At 38.7% G+C, this 15,731-nt stretch overlaps 1 protein-coding gene across 1 annotated transcript in view; it reads left to right on the plus strand.

Moving 5' to 3' along the window:
* Chic1 (cysteine rich hydrophobic domain 1) overlaps nt 1–15,731 on the plus strand; it is a 91,761-nt gene that overhangs the window by 69,671 nt on the left and 6,359 nt on the right. The gene's annotated exons all lie outside the window — the stretch shown is intronic.

Genomic DNA, 15,731 nt, shown 5'->3' on the forward strand with positions numbered 1-15,731 from the left:
CAGGAAACTCCGCACACTCACCGGACCTGGGCTAGGACTGGGTCTGGGGGCTCCCGGAACTCGGCAGAAAATCCTACTTGGCGGGCGGGGTGGGGAGGCACTGCGGAGTGGTGGGGGGCGGCCCGAGGGGCTGGGAGAGGGTCCGGCCCACGCTGCGCCTGGGCTGGGACTCCCTGATCTCTTTTTTTAAGAGTATTGTAATTTTCTGTGAAAAGATCTTTTGACTTCTTTAGTTAGATGAATTCCAAGGTATTTCATTTTTTGCAGTGCTACTGTAAAAGGTATTGTTTCTATAATTTCCCTCTCAGTGTGTTTGTTATCTGTGCAAAGGAATGCTATTGACTTTTGGGTATTGACTTGATAACCTGCTATGCCACTGAATTTCTGTGTCAATTCTAGTAGCTTCTTGGTAGAGTTTTTTTGGGTCTTCCAAGTAAAGTATCATGTCATCTGCAAATAATGATAATTTAACTTCTTCTTTACCTATGCTTATTCCTTTTATTTCCTTCTCTTGTCTAATGACTCTAGCTAATGATTCCAGAACTATATTGAAAAGGAGTGGTGATGGAGAATATCCTTGTCTTGTACCAGATCTGAGAGTAAAGATTTCAGTTTTTCTCCATTTAGAATTATATTAGCCGTTGGGTTGTCATAGATGGCTTTTATCAGATTGAAGTAGAGGCCTTCTACTCCAATTTTCTGTAGGACTTTGAACATAAATGAGTATTGGACTCTGTCAAAAGCCTTTTCTGTATCGATTGAGATGATTATGTGGTTTTTAGATTTTACTCTATTGATATAGTGTATTACATTTATAGATTTTCGAATATTGAACCATCCTTGCATCCCTGGGATGAATCCTACCTGATCATGGTGTATGATCTTCTTGATGATTTGCTATATTCTGTTTGCTAGGATTTTATTGAGGACTTTTGCATCTATGTTCATGAGGGAAATTGGCCTGTAGTTCTCTTTTTTAGTTGTGTCTTTCCCTCGTTTTGGTATCAGTATAATACTTGCCTCCAAGAATGATTTTGGGAGAACTGTTTCCTTTTCAAGTTCATTGAAGAGTTTGAAGAGAGTAGGAATTATATCTTCTGTGAATTTCTTGTAGAATTCAGCTGTAAATCCATCCAGACCTGGACTTTTCTTTGTCAGCAGGCTTTTTATTATGTTTCATATTTCATTGGCTGTTATTGAGAGTTGTTATATCTTCTTGATTCAATTGTGGTAATTTGTACCATTCTAGGAATCTTCTGTGTCTTCTATTCTGTGAGAGTAAAGATTCTCAAAGTAGCTATTAATAATCTTCTGAATTTCCACTGGGTCTGTGGTAATTACACCCTTTTCATTCCTTACTGCTTGTATTTGAATTTTTTCTTTCCTCTTTTTGATGAGGTAAGCTAGGGGCTTATCAATTTTATTTAATCTTTCAAAGAATCAGCTTTTTGATTTGTTAATTCTTTGAACTGTTTTCTTCATCTCAACTGAATTAATTTCTGCTCTAAACTTTATGCTTTCTTCCCATCTTTGGGCTCTGGGTTTGGTTTGCTCTTCTTTTTCTAGATGTTGAAGGTGCAGCATTAGGGTGTTTATTTGTTCCCATTCTGTTTTCCTAATGTGTGAGTTCACAGATATAAATTTCACTCTGAGAACTGCTTTCCTCTCATCCCATAAATTCTGATAGGTTTGTTTGAATTTTCATTGAATTGTAGATATTGTTGAATTTCTTGTTTAATTTCATCTGTGACCCATTAATTGTTGAGTAGGGTGTTGTTTAATTTCCATGTATTTAGGGTTTTTTTCTGGTTTCTTTTGTCGTTTATTTCCAGTTTCATTCCAGTGTGGTCAGATAATATGCATGGGACAATTTCTGTTTTCTTGCATATACTTAAGCATGATGTATGGGCTAGTATGTGGTCTGTTTTAGAAAATGACCTATGTGCAGCTGAGAGAAATGTGTATTCATCTGTGTTTGGGTGGAACACTCTGTATATGTTCATCAAGTCCATTTGTTCCAAGCTCCTCTTTAGTTCTGCTTGTTCTTTGCTATTTTTTTGTCTGCTTGACCTATCTTTTTGACATAAGTGAGTGGTAAGGTCTCCTGTTAAGATTTTGGTATTGAACATTAGACTTTTCATGTCCATTATGTTGGTCTTATATAGTTGGGTGCTCCCGTGTTTGGTGCATACACATTTATGAGTGTTACCTCTTCCTCTTGAATTTCCCCCCTAACCCATATATAATGGCCTTCTTTATTTTGCTTGATCATTCTTGGTTTGAAGTTGAGACTGACTGAGAACAGGATTGCTACCCCTGATTTTTTCTGAGGTGCTGGGGCATGTATTAATTGCTTTCCATCTTCTTTTTTTTTTTGCGGAACCAGGGATTGAACTCTGGCCCCTGCGCTTGCCAGGCAAATGATTATTCCACTGAGCCATCTCCTCGGCCCCTGTTTTCCATCCTTTGGCTTTCAGCCTATGAATGTCTTTATGAGTTAAATGTGTTTCTTGTATACAGCACATTATTGGATTTTGTTTCCAAATCCACTGTGCCAGTGTATTTGTCTTAATTGGTAAGTTGAGTCCATTTACATTGATGGTTATAATTGAGATGTGTTGATTTACAATTGACATGTTATTTACCTGCTGTTGTTTATTCCTTTTTGTCCTGTGTTTAATTTTTTGCCCTATTTAGTGGGTTCTTTCTGTTCTTGTTAGTGGAGTTCTGATCATTTTGGTCCCTCTCTAGAACATCTTTCAGTAGTCTGTGTAGGGTTGACTTTGTCATCTTGAAAAACTTAAGTTGTTCTTCATCATGGAAGTATGTCACTTCTCCATCAAACTTGAAAAAGTTTTGCAGGGTATAATAGTCTGGGCCAGAATTTGTTTTCATAAGGGACTTGAAGAACTCTGCTCCATGCTCTTCTTGCCTTCATGGTTTGTGAAGAGAAGTCGGCCATAATTCTGATGTGTTTTCCTTGAAATATGATCTGCTTCTTTTCTCTAGCAGCTTTTAGTATGATATTCTTGTGTTGGCTTTCTGGGATCTTGACTATTATATGTCTCGGTGTGTTTTTCATTGGGTTGAGGTTACTTGGCGTTCTTTATGCTTTGGTTACCTGAATGTCAGATTGTTTCCTCATATTTGGGAAGTTTTCTGCTATTACTTCTGCCCATATTCTTTTTATATCATTTGTATTGACTCCTTCTTTCTCATTGATGCCTATTAGTCTTACATTGTTCATCTTTGCGTCGTCTTGCAGGTGATGAATTATTTTTTCCTACATCCTCATTTTTTTAAAGAAATCTTTTCTTACCTTTTCACTAGCTGCACCAGCGTCTTTAAGATCTGAAACTTTTGTCATCACTTTCACTCAAACGGTTTTGCAAGCTTGTGATTGAGACTTTACATTCTTCTACATCTCTTTGAGTCTGCTTCATGTAATCTGTTTCTTTTCTCTATTTCTTATTCATGGAATTGATCATTTTACAGTTGTCCTGGTGCAAAGCATCACTTTATTACTTGAAATGGTGATAGAATTATCTGGGATACACTTGCTCGTATGCAATTATCTCACGGTATCCATAAAGGATTGGTTCCAGGATTCCCTGCAGATACCAAAATCCACAGATGCTCCATTTTCTTTTATAAAATGTCATGGTATTTGCATATATCACATATATTCCTCCATACGTTATAAATTATTTCTAGATTATTATATATAATTCAGTATGAATGGAATGTAACTAGTTGTGATATTTTTATCTGTATTTTTTGCTCCGAATGCCTTCAGGGCAGGTTTGGCTGACTTGAGTTGTGGGGATCGAACCACAGCAACCTGAGTCTGACTGCTTTGTTGAAGCATCCACTTAAAGAACTGAGCTACGGGGCAGGCCCCCTTATCTGTATTAAATTTACTGTCAAATCTGTGTTTTTTTTTCCATAATTTTATTGAGAAATAAATAGCAATGAGACAGCTTCAAATCAAATTGGTAGGAGAGTTCCAATAATTAATACATTGTATACTGTCTTCCTAGTGGTTATTTGTTGTACAATATGCAGACATGATATCCTACCCACATACACTATTAGAACAAATCCCTCTATTCATTAAATTAAGAGAATGTAGCTATACATCTATCCTAACCATTTTGAATACACAGACAAAATGGACATTCATCTGTATCCTCTTTTTTTGTTTAGTTCGTTTATTTAATCAATGTCTGCTTTAGAAGCAGTTACTAATTATTTTACTGCTGAGTTTTTTTCAGATTGGGTTTCTCCCATATGTTTCTGTATTTGATTGTTGCCTTCAGATGCTATGAATTCAGAGGTTTCTTTTTTTGTTCCAAAAATTAATTCTGCTCTGAGTTGTTCTATACCTTTCTGTTGTTTCTTTTCTTCCGACACTGTTAATTCATACATTCCATCTGAGCTAGTGTCCTCTGCACTTCTTCTGGGTGGGCTCAAGGCCTGAGATTGCATTTTGCTCCTTGTCTTTATCATTTCATATAGCACTGACCTCTGACCTTTGGTGTAGAGCTTTGGTGCAGAGCTTTGGTGCAGTTATAACCTTATCACCTAATGAAGTTTAGATACTGATATACCAAGTTCTAGTTCATGCAGTTGTGCCTGGCTTGGGTCTGGCTACTGTGCTCAGTTCTTTCCTGCTGCCGCCCTTGTATGTGAGCCTGCTGTGCCCCTCTGGCAAGATGTTCTGTTCCTGTATTAGCTGCGTGGTTTTCACCCTAGTCTCACTGCAGGGACTTCAGCTACAGAGTTTCACCCCAGGTGTGTATGCCATGCCTGGGCTGGGTCTGGGGGTGTGTGAGGGGGTTGGACAGGAGAGTGCGGAAGCTCTCCTACACACTCTTGGGGCCTGGGCTTTGGCTGGTCTGCAGGGCTCCCAAGAGCGCAGCGCAAGTTGTCACTCACAAGGCAGGCTGTGCTGTCACTGGAGGGGCAGTGGAGGTCCGGAGAACGCGTAGAAAGGCCTCTCTCATGTGGCGGGCCTGGGCTTGGGCCTAGGCTTTGTCCAGTGGGCACAGGACAGAGCAGAAGCTCTCCCACACACTCACAGAGCCTAGGGTTGGTTGGATATGGAGTGGTCCCAAGGCACGGTGGGATGTCTCACTCACAGGGCAGGCTGTGCTGGCTCTGGACGGGTGGGGGAGGTCTGGAGAATGCAGGGAAAGGTCTCTTACGCGGCGGGCCTGGCTTTGGTCCAGTGGGCACAGGACAGAGACACAAATCTGTCTCTTCAATGGAATAACAGTTAACAAGAACATATTGCAAAAAGAGAGGGACAATAAAAATTCCACATTTCGAACTTACCTCCAATTAATCTTAGGTCTCAGATGAACCCCCAGATATTACTGTATGTACTGAACTCACAGTTTAGCAAAAATTAAGGAATAAAGTTATGAACCATAGGAGACAATTAGGAGAGTTATTATGGGGGGGGAGTTCCTGGATTTCCAAGAGAGGTCCCGAGTGGGTAGCCATAAAGCCCCCCAATCTAGAGTCACTTGTATGTAAGCAGAGCATTGGAATTACTTGTTTGGATTCCACCTATCGTAGGTGGCACTGTGAAGCTAAAACAAACCATTGGAACTGAGGCTCTCTATCACAGTTCTTTGAAATACAGCAATTGTAGGAAATGGAGTTCTTAGAAGAACAACCTGGTAATTTTGCATCATAATTTCCTCAGAACCCAGAAATTCAGTAGCCACTCAGTTAGCTACATCTCGTTTTGGGAGGGAGAGGGCTGCATTCTATATTGCCCAAGGAGCTTCATTTGTGCTTGAAATTACTGATTTATTGTCTATTTAAATACTCATCAATATTACTGATTAACCAACTCTATCTCAGGCCTATCTCCTAGCTTGTTGCCTCACTCATAAGCTAACTGAATGAACCATTATTTATATAATCTTGAGTAGAAGTGGTGAGAGATAGCATTGAGGTCTTATCAGTTTTGTTAAGACTTAATTTTATGACCTAACATTATTTATACTATAGAATGTCCCATGTGCATTCCCTCCTAATCTTAGAGGAAAAGCAAATTTCTACACATTAATGTTAGTTTTTTTTTTTTTTTTTTTTTTTTTTTCGGAACCAGGGATTGAACTCAGGTCCTTGCACTTGCCAGGGAAGTGCTTATTCCACTGAGCCATCTCCCCGGCCCCAATTTTTTTATTTTTTATTTTTGGGAACCTGGGATTGAACTCAGGCCCTTGCGCTTGCCAGGGAAGCATTTATTCCACTGAGCCATCTCCCCGGCCCTTAATGTTAGTTTTGAACTTGTCATACATGGCCCCTATTGTATTAAGCAGGGTCTTTATCAAATTTGTTTAGATTTTCATCATGAAAGGATGTTGAATTTTGTCAAATGTATTTACTCAGTCTGTTGAGATGTTTATATACTTTTTTCCTTTCTTTAATGTGTAGTTTTTTTTTTTTTTTTTTTTTTTTTTTTTTTTTTTTTTTTTTTTTTTTTGCGGAACCGGAGATTGAACTCAGATCCTTGCGTTTGCCAGTCAAGCGTTTATCCTACTGAGCCATCTCCCCGGCCCCTAGTGTTATTGTTTTTAAATTGCATATATTTAACCATCTTTACATCCCAGCAGTAAATTCCACTTTGTTTTGGTGAATTATCCTTTTAATGTGCTATTAAATTCAGTTTGCTGGTATGTTGTGAGGATTTTTCCATTTGTGTTCATGAAGACATAGGCCTGTAATTAACTTTTAATATTCTTCTCTAACTTTTTTTTTTTTTTTTTTTTTTGCGGAACCAGGGATTGAACTCAGGCCTTTGCGCTTGCCAAGGAAGCACTTATTCCACTGTGCCATCTCCCCGGCCCCTCTTCTCTAACTTTTGAATTGAGATTGTTATGCTTTGTGTCTAGGTTTCCCCCAAAGCCTCATGCAGTCCTGGGGTGGCTTTTGGAGTTTGTGACTGATACTTGGTCCAGTGCTGGGCTTGCAGGTGTGAGTGCTACATCGTGGCCCTGGGTGGGTAACTGCATCACAGTGTTAGGAGGGGAGAGAGGCTGGCTAGCTGCCTGAGCTGCTGCCAAGTTCTTGCTCTCTGCTCTTTGCTGCTGCCATGAAAGTTTGCTCTGCTGTGTACCACTGTTCCTTGGAGCCAGCCAAGTATGGACTGAAACCTCCACAAACTGTGCGCCAAGTAAACCTTTCCTTCCTTCATTTTGGGTGTTGGGTATTTGTCCCAGCAACGAGAGAAGAGTAAGTGAGACAGATGCTGACCTCATGAAATTTTTTTTTTTTTTTTTTTTTTTTGGTGGAACTGGGGATTAAACTCAGGCCCTTGTGCTTGCCAGGGAAGCGCCTATTCCACTGAGCCATCTCCCCGGCCCCATGAAATGGTTTTGGAAATGTTGTTTCTTCAGTTTAAGGGAAGAGATTAGAGACTGGTATTATTTCTTTATTAAGTGTTTGGTGAACTGAAGCCATTTTGCCCGGAGACTTTTCATTACTGAATTAATCTCTTTCTTTCTTATTGATCCATTCAGATTTCCTGTTTTCTTCATGATTCAGTCATGGTAGATTGCATATTTCTAGGAATGTATCCATTCTAGGTTATTAAGTATTGGAGTATAATTATTTGTGACAGTCTCTTCTGACTCTTAGTACCTTCTTGAGCTCAGTTATTGACTCCTCTTTCATTTCTGATTTTACTTACCTCACTTCTCTTTTCTTAGTTTTGATAAAGGTTTTTTTCTTTTCAACAAACTAACTTTTAGTTATGTTGATCTTTTCTATTGCTTTTCTGATGTCTATTTCATTTTATTTCCTTTGTAGCTTTTATTTATCTCCTCACAAAAATTAGTTTGATATTTTTCTAGTTCCTTGAAGTATAATCATCACACTGAGGATTGACCTCATCCCTTGTGCTTGCCAGGGAAGCTCTTATTCCACTGAGCCATCTCCCCGGCCCTTTTTTGCAGATATATTTTACTGTATACTTCCCTCCTGAACTGTTCCTACCATTAGTTTTGATATATTGTGTTTCCATTTTCATGTGTCTGAAGACATTTTTAAATATCCATTTTATTTATTGTTTTGACTTATCGGTTGTTCAACCATGTTGTTTAATGTCCACATATTTGTGAATTTTCTGAGGCTATTTATATTACTGACTTCTCGTTTCATGTTGTAAAAATTATTTTTAGTTAGGTTATGAAAAAGTCAGCTTACTAAGGGATGGGCCTGAGATTGAGTTGGTGATCAGCTATATTGAGAACAAACTGATCTAGGATTTTGAATGAGGAATGAACTTCCTGAGTCAGTATGGAATGTAGCCTCCTCCATAAAGGGACTTGCAGGCACTCTGGTGAAAGGAATTTCACCTCCTCCCTACTAAGCTCCTGAGTTCTGAGGAACACAAAATGCAAAAATAACAAGTTTTTTTCCCTAAGGTTTTAGCTTCCTCTAAACCCTACATGAGAAAGAACTAGGTTAGAGGGACTGAGTTCCAATTTGCCATTTGAACTTCATAGAGCCACCAATAGTAGATGGCCACCAAACAGTTAAACAATTTCTGTGCCCTGCTTACCAGTAAAAGTGACTATAGATTGAGGGGCCATGTGAGTACCCATTTGGGACTCTTCTTAGACATCCAGGAACTGTTCTTCATATATATATATATATATATATATATATATATATGTGTGTGTGTGTGTGTGTGTGTGTGTGTGTGTGTGTAACAGGGGATTGAACTCAGGCCCTTGTGCTTGCCAGGAAGCACTTATTCTACTGAACCATCTCCCCGGCCCCTTGTTCTTCTTTTCAATAAAACACTCCTAACCTCCCTTGGCTCAAGATTTCATTTCTTCATGTTTGTGGAGCCATGAGCTTGGTTCATACAGTAAGTATCCCTTTTGTTGGAACAGTATCACTTAGTAGTGATACAGGAAAATATAATTCCCAACCAGCTGGATGTCAGATGTGTTGAGTTTCTGTCCGTTAAAATTGAAGAATGAATTTCAAAGGACGTTGGAGGCTTAAGAAGGTTTATTAAGATATAGCTTCTGAGTCCTGAGTGGGTTACCGCCAAAGCCCTTTTTCTGGAGTAATTTATACCTAAAAGTCACAGTGTGAGTACAGCGTGGGTCAAACTATAATGAACCTATAAGATTACAAGTAGAGCTCCTTAGCTAATAGTGATCCAGCAGGGGTTGTATAGCAAAATTAAATGGAAAGAACAAAAGCCTTTTTGGGAAAGGATGTAGCTGGATATTCTGGTCACTCATCTGCGTGCTTGATCTTTATCTGGATTCCGAGATAAGGATGCTTCTAATTACGTTATAGTACTAGCTACTGCATACCCCTTAGAAGAGATGTAGGATGGCCATAGCATCCTTATCTTGAGGCCTGACCTTCTACAGATGGGTGTCCAGCCACAACTCTGTTGTCTGTATTTCTTAGACTTCCTTGAGAGCCTAGACTGTTTCTGACTACATTAATTCCTTTCTAACGTAACTCCTTAAACTAATAGGATTATGATCCTCTTACATTTGTTAAGACTTGTTTTATGAACTAATATGTTACACTGGTACTCTGGTTCACAAACTTAATTCATTCTATCATTCTGATCATGAACCTAATTAGGCACAAACTAAATCAAGTTTCCCCAGAGGATTTAATATAAATATGGATCATCCATTCTGACCCCCACTGCATTAGTTACTTTTCTCATTGCTGAGACAAAATACCTGATGCCCAAGGTTAAGGAGGAAAGGTTTACTGAGGTTTATAGTTTGAAGAGGTTTCACTGCCTACTTGGCTATCTTCAAGGCACAGTGGCATGGCAGAGGAGAAGCAGATGATGGCAAGCAGAAGGCAGCAAGCTGTGAAGTAGCAAAGTACCAAGTGACAACAGCAGCCTTCTTTCTGTCCCTTATATCCTATCCAGACTACCAACCCTCAGCACTCATGCCAGGGTGGGGCAGCCTTAATCCTAGCATCTGACTATGAATCAATTGTAGTATCACATATTTAATCCCACCATCAAACACTCTAGATCCATCCACCTCTGAAAAGCCCTACCTAGGACAAGAGGCTTTGGGGTGACATCTAGATACAACTCATAACACCTACCAATGTGGTCACAAGCCAGTTTTAGTCATAAATTGAATCTAATTTTCCTATAAGGTCCAGTGCAAATAAAGTTAATCTGTTCTGAACCATATGTATTTTTTTAACCACAAAAATATGAGACAAGTTGCCTGCCTGGCAAGTACAAGGTCCTGAGTTCTGTCCCTGGTACCACCCAATAAAATATGAGACAAATATGATACATTACCTCCAGTACAATATGAAGAGAGAGAACACTAACCTTGCGTGAGGCAGCTTCCAGCATAGAAGACAGGCAGGTGGATGGGAAGATTATTTTTTGGAGGTCAAGTCCACCTCCATAGTAAGAACATAGGAAGATCTCCTTCGGGGATTCCCTCTCTTTTTTTCTTTTACCTGTAGGGTCAATTCTGATGACAAAAATCTATTTAATGTCACTTGTCTTTTCCTACACAGTATGACCCTCTAGAAATGAGAAACATTATCATTCATCAGATTCAACACTGTTCATTATAGTTCTGTTTGGGTGGTGCTTATCGGATACCACCTGCAGTGCCAGTCTGAGCACTCATTTCACTTTTCCATAGTAAATTTTTTTTTTTTTTGGTGGAACTAGGGATTGAACTCAGGCCCTTGTGCTTGCCAGGGAAGCGCTTATTCTACTGAGCCATCTCCTCGGCCCCTCCATATTAGATTTTATCACATCCCTGCTAGCTTCCTCCCTATCTTCCTCTTCCTCAGTGGAATGCTCCTCAACAAGTGACTCCTTCTGCTCACTCTGCAGTGCAGCAAGCTCTTCCATCATTAGTTCTTCCTCCTGGTCCTCCCAAAGCTCCTCTCTGCACCACCAGCATCCAGGTCCGTACCCCTCTTCCCCAGGGATAAAATCTCCTCCATTACATGTGCATCAGACCTTTCAATGTCACATTCAATGACACATTCTGGCCACAGTTTCCACCAGGCTGAGTTTAAGGTCCAGTATGCAGCAACTTCCCAGACTTTGTTAGTGAAGTGGATGCCATGGAGGACATCAAACTGTTTCTTCCTGAACTCTTTCAGAGTCAAGAATGTCTCTTCAGTGACATTGAAATGCCTGGTGAAGAGCGCTTTTGTGTACAGCTTCTTTAAGTTGCAGACCACTTGCTGGTCCATGGGCTACAGAAGATGAGTCATGTTGGGGAAGGGACTGACCTTCATGAAGTCACACTTAGCATCCGTATCATCCACCAAGGCTGGAGGCACTGTCCATCAGCGGGATGGCTGTCAGAAAAACACTTCTTAACAGTGGGTGTGAATACCTTGTGCAGCTATTCTATGAACAGTCGCTTTGTGACCTAGGTTTTGTCATTGACCTTTTATACAATGGGTAATATGGCCTTGTTCACATTTTGTTCCTTGAATGCATGAGGGGTCTCAGAATGCTACACCAGCATTGACTTAATCTTCAGATTGGAGCTTGCATTTGCACACAGCACAAATGTCAAACTGTCTTTCATCAGCTTGTGCCCCAGCAATGCCTTTTCTTCCTGTATTATATAGATTCAACACTGGTTAAGCAACGTATCCTTTTGCCTTCATGAATTCCGCAAATGCTTTCTTATAGGCTTCTACAGTGCCCCAGTCAGAAGTGGAAGCCTTACCATGTCTTGTCACACTGTGGATGCTGCCTCACTTGTGGAATTTATCAAACCACGCACCACTGGCTTTAAATTCCTCACTTCTTGCACCTATAGAGGGTTTTTGTTTTGTTTTGTTTTTTTTTTGCAGTGACCCCTTGTGTAATTTCCTGGCATTTCCGCAAATGATAGCTTCACTAGCGCTGTCACCTTCCAGCTGTTTCTCATTCACTAGCTAAGATTTTTGCACCTATTCTAGTACTTTGTCCCTTCTTTGGTTAACATTGTTACTTTTTTTTTTTTTTTTTTTTTACCACATCAGCTCCTCTGATGGCATCTTTATTCTCCCAAATGGTTGAGTGCTTCAGCTTCTCCGTCCTGTAGTCTGAGGCCAGATCAGGCACACAAATACCATGCACAGGCTTTGCTGCAACTTTCTTCTTCAGTTCAGTGGTTACTTTCTTAAAGATCTTCTTACTATTCTTGTTGGGTACATTCTGGTTACCTCCAGTGCAGCTCTGCACATGCCTGTCTCCTTCATTACCACTCTGCATTTTGGTTACCTCTATGCTTGCTGTGCAGTTTCTTTCGAGCCATGATGGAGTGAACAGTACTGTACAATACTGTATGTGAAAGCACCCAAAAAAGCTTCAGAGCAAGGGAAGCTTTGGCTTCGATCTGAACTACAGAAATCCATGTTGATATGTCACAGCAGGGAAGATGGCTCTGTTTGTGTTCATTACCTGATATAAAATTTTGCTGAACTCTTCTATTCATGAATAGAAGGGACATTACTGTATCTGTACTAGAGAATGTCCAGTGTGCATTGCCTTCATTGTATGAAATCTTCTGATACATGAAAGTGTAATATTTTACATTTATTTAGTTTTTCTTTACTTTAATTTTCATTTTTTTTCTTCCTATAACAAATCTCCACAAACTGAAAAGTGTAAAATAATACCCACATATTATTTCAAGTCAGAAGTCTGGGCATAATCTAGCTCAGCTGGGTTCTCTTATTAGGGTCTCATAAGGCCCATGTTGAGGTGTAGCCAGGACTACATTCCATCCTGGAAATCCTGCAAAAGAATTTGTTTTTAATCCCTTTCACAGTTGGTAAAATTTATTTTCTTCTCAAACTTTATGTGGCCCATTTTATCTCAAGAGCCAACAGGGGTAGGTTGAGTTCCACTTGTGTTTCAAATATGCCTTTGCGCTGGTCAGAAAACTCTCTGCTTTTATTGGCTTATGTAATAACACTGCCCCTATGCACATAATCTAGTATAATCTTATTGTAAGGGCAGTTGAGCCTTAAGATCATTATTTTAATACATCTACAATGTCCCTTTTGTAATGTAACATACCATATTCACAGGTGTAATACCAGGACCTGAATGTAATAGGAGTTAAAAATCTACTTAACAGGATTGTGTCCTGGAAACTGGCTGAGCCACTTCCTAATAGCATTAGGTTTCCATGGTGGTTTCTATATACAAAATCATGCCTATGAATGAAGACAGTTTTGTTATTTTATTTCCCAATCTGGTCAGGTTCAGGTTGCTGTGCTTCGGGCCCCACAACTCAAGTCAGCCAAACCTGCCCTGAAGGCATTCGGAGCAAAAAAAAAAAAATCCTTATTTCCCAATCGGAATACTTTTCTTTTGTTTTTTCATTTGCCTTGGCTACAACTTTCAATATAGTGTTGAAAAATGTGGTAGGGAACATAATTGTCTTATTCCTGGTCTTGTTTTGTGGTTGTTGTTGTTATTATTATTGTTAGCATTATTATTTTCCTACCAGGGAATCACATTCAGGAGCTTGCACTTGCCAGGCAGGTGCTTATGCTGCTGCGCTATCTCCCTAACCCCTTTATTCCCACTTTTAACTGTGAAACATTTATTCTCTCTTCATAAAGTGTGATGGTAGCTGTAGGTTTTCCATAGATGTCCTCTGTAGACTGAGAAAATGATCTTATACTCCTAGTTTTTAAAGGTTTTTTTATCATGAAAGATTATTGAATTTTCCTCAGTGCTCTTTCTAAACCTGTTAAAAAGATGTCATGTGATTTTTGTTCTTTATTTTATTCATATATTACATTGCTTTAGTGTTACTGGGATAGATTAAGCTTGATCATAATTTAATTTGCTATTATTTTTGAGAATTTTATGTTTTTATTAATAAAGGAGATTATAATTCTCTTGTGTGACATATTTGTCTGGCTTTGGTGTAAGAATAATATTGTCAAAAAAAGCATAATATTATCCTCTAGGATGAATTGGGAAGTGTCTCTCCATTTTTAAGAAGAATTTCTGAAGGGTTGGAATTATATCCTCTTAAAATATTTGGTAGAATTCAATCTGCTATTCATTTGATTTTGTCTAGTTTCTATCAACTGTAATGACCTTAAAATCTAGCTAGCATTGTTGCTCATCTAGTCTACTACAAATGAACCAATTTAATTAGAATTTCACTGCCATTGACTGTTAACATTTGTAGTTGGACAGGTACAGCAGTTTATTTTGATGCCTTTGAAAATTATTTAAGAAATAGTCTGGCTTATAAATCACTTAATTTGAAAGAATAGATTTCAAATTTAACAGTGCCTACCAGAATATTTTTTTAAATTAAGAACCTGATAAAATCTTCCAATAAGAATAAAATATGCATGACAATCTTAATGATTTCAAAGGCTTTGTGAGCTTTTCTTCCTACAAAAAAAACATACATTCTTAATGGAAAAACTCAATCTCTGCCCCTCTTTTACTAGATATCTGCTTCTCTCATTTATATTTATTCCTCTAAATAAAAATGTTCCCACTGGTTATTTCTACCACTTTCTTTTTACTGGAAAATGCTGATCTAGGCTCAGTCTCTCTAAACCTTTACTAACTGTTGAGGGCCCCTTATTGTTCTGGGACCTCTGACAGAAAAACTTTCTTTTTTTTGGTGGCTCAGGCTGCCTTAAGGGCGGGTCTGGCAGAAAAGCTTTCTATGAGGAATCACATTAGTTTGGCATATTAGATGTTCATTGAAAAAAATCCTGTGAAAGGTATATTAAACTCTCAATTATATCTATGAGTGGACAACTATTTAAAGTTGGCAGTATTGGTACAGTTTTTGTAATAAGGCAGTGAATGGCCTCACAGCTCAGACTAGCTCAGTCATACTTTATTTTGAAAAGTTCAATCTGATATACCATATTATAATTGTATACTAATCAGTCCTGTATTATTACTGTTTTGGCAGTTTCTGTCAGTTACATACTGTTTTCATATTAATAGTAGAAAACAAGAGGAAAAATTAATAGGATCTTATATGTAAGCAGAAAAAATATGGATACATAGAGTTTACAAAATTCTTCAGTTCAGATAACTGTGTAATACTAGCGTTATGCTTAGAATGCCTGTCATTCTGGTCTTCTAAATACATACTGCTTGTCATGTCATACCAATTACTGCCATAATATCTCTCAAGTAAATGTTTGTTTAAAAAAAAGGATAATAAATGAATACAAGAGACAAGAAAAAGAAATGTCATAGAACTGACTTGCTACAATCCTGTATATGGTTAATTTCTAAATTTCTGTGTAAAAATATGTAATTGTTTATTCCTTTTTTTAAAAATTTATTTTATTTATTTATTTTTGTGTGTGTGTGGCCAGCTCAGCCCACCAGGGGGCGGGGCTGGCTGGCATGTGGTGCTGGGGGATTGAACCGCAGTCCCTGTGCTTTGCTAAGCTTGTTCTAAGTAGGTGCTTTAGACCACTGAGCCATCTCACCAGCCCCTGTTTATTCCTATTTTTAAAATATTTTGTACTTAATTTTTGTATTCTTCATATTCTGTAGGGACTTAAAGTTTAACATATCAATACTTGATGGAGGGGCTGGGGAGATGGCTCAGTGGAATAAGTGCCTCTCTGGTCAGTGCAAGGGCCTGAGTTCAATCCCTGGTTCCACAAAAAAAAAAATACTTGATGGAAAATATTTGTTCCATGATATGTCTAAGATGCTTGAT

Source organism: Octodon degus, unplaced genomic scaffold, assembly GCF_000260255.1.
Source record: "Octodon degus isolate 3935 unplaced genomic scaffold, OctDeg1.0 scaffold00372, whole genome shotgun sequence".
NCBI classification, from domain to species: Eukaryota; Metazoa; Chordata; class Mammalia; order Rodentia; family Octodontidae; genus Octodon; species Octodon degus.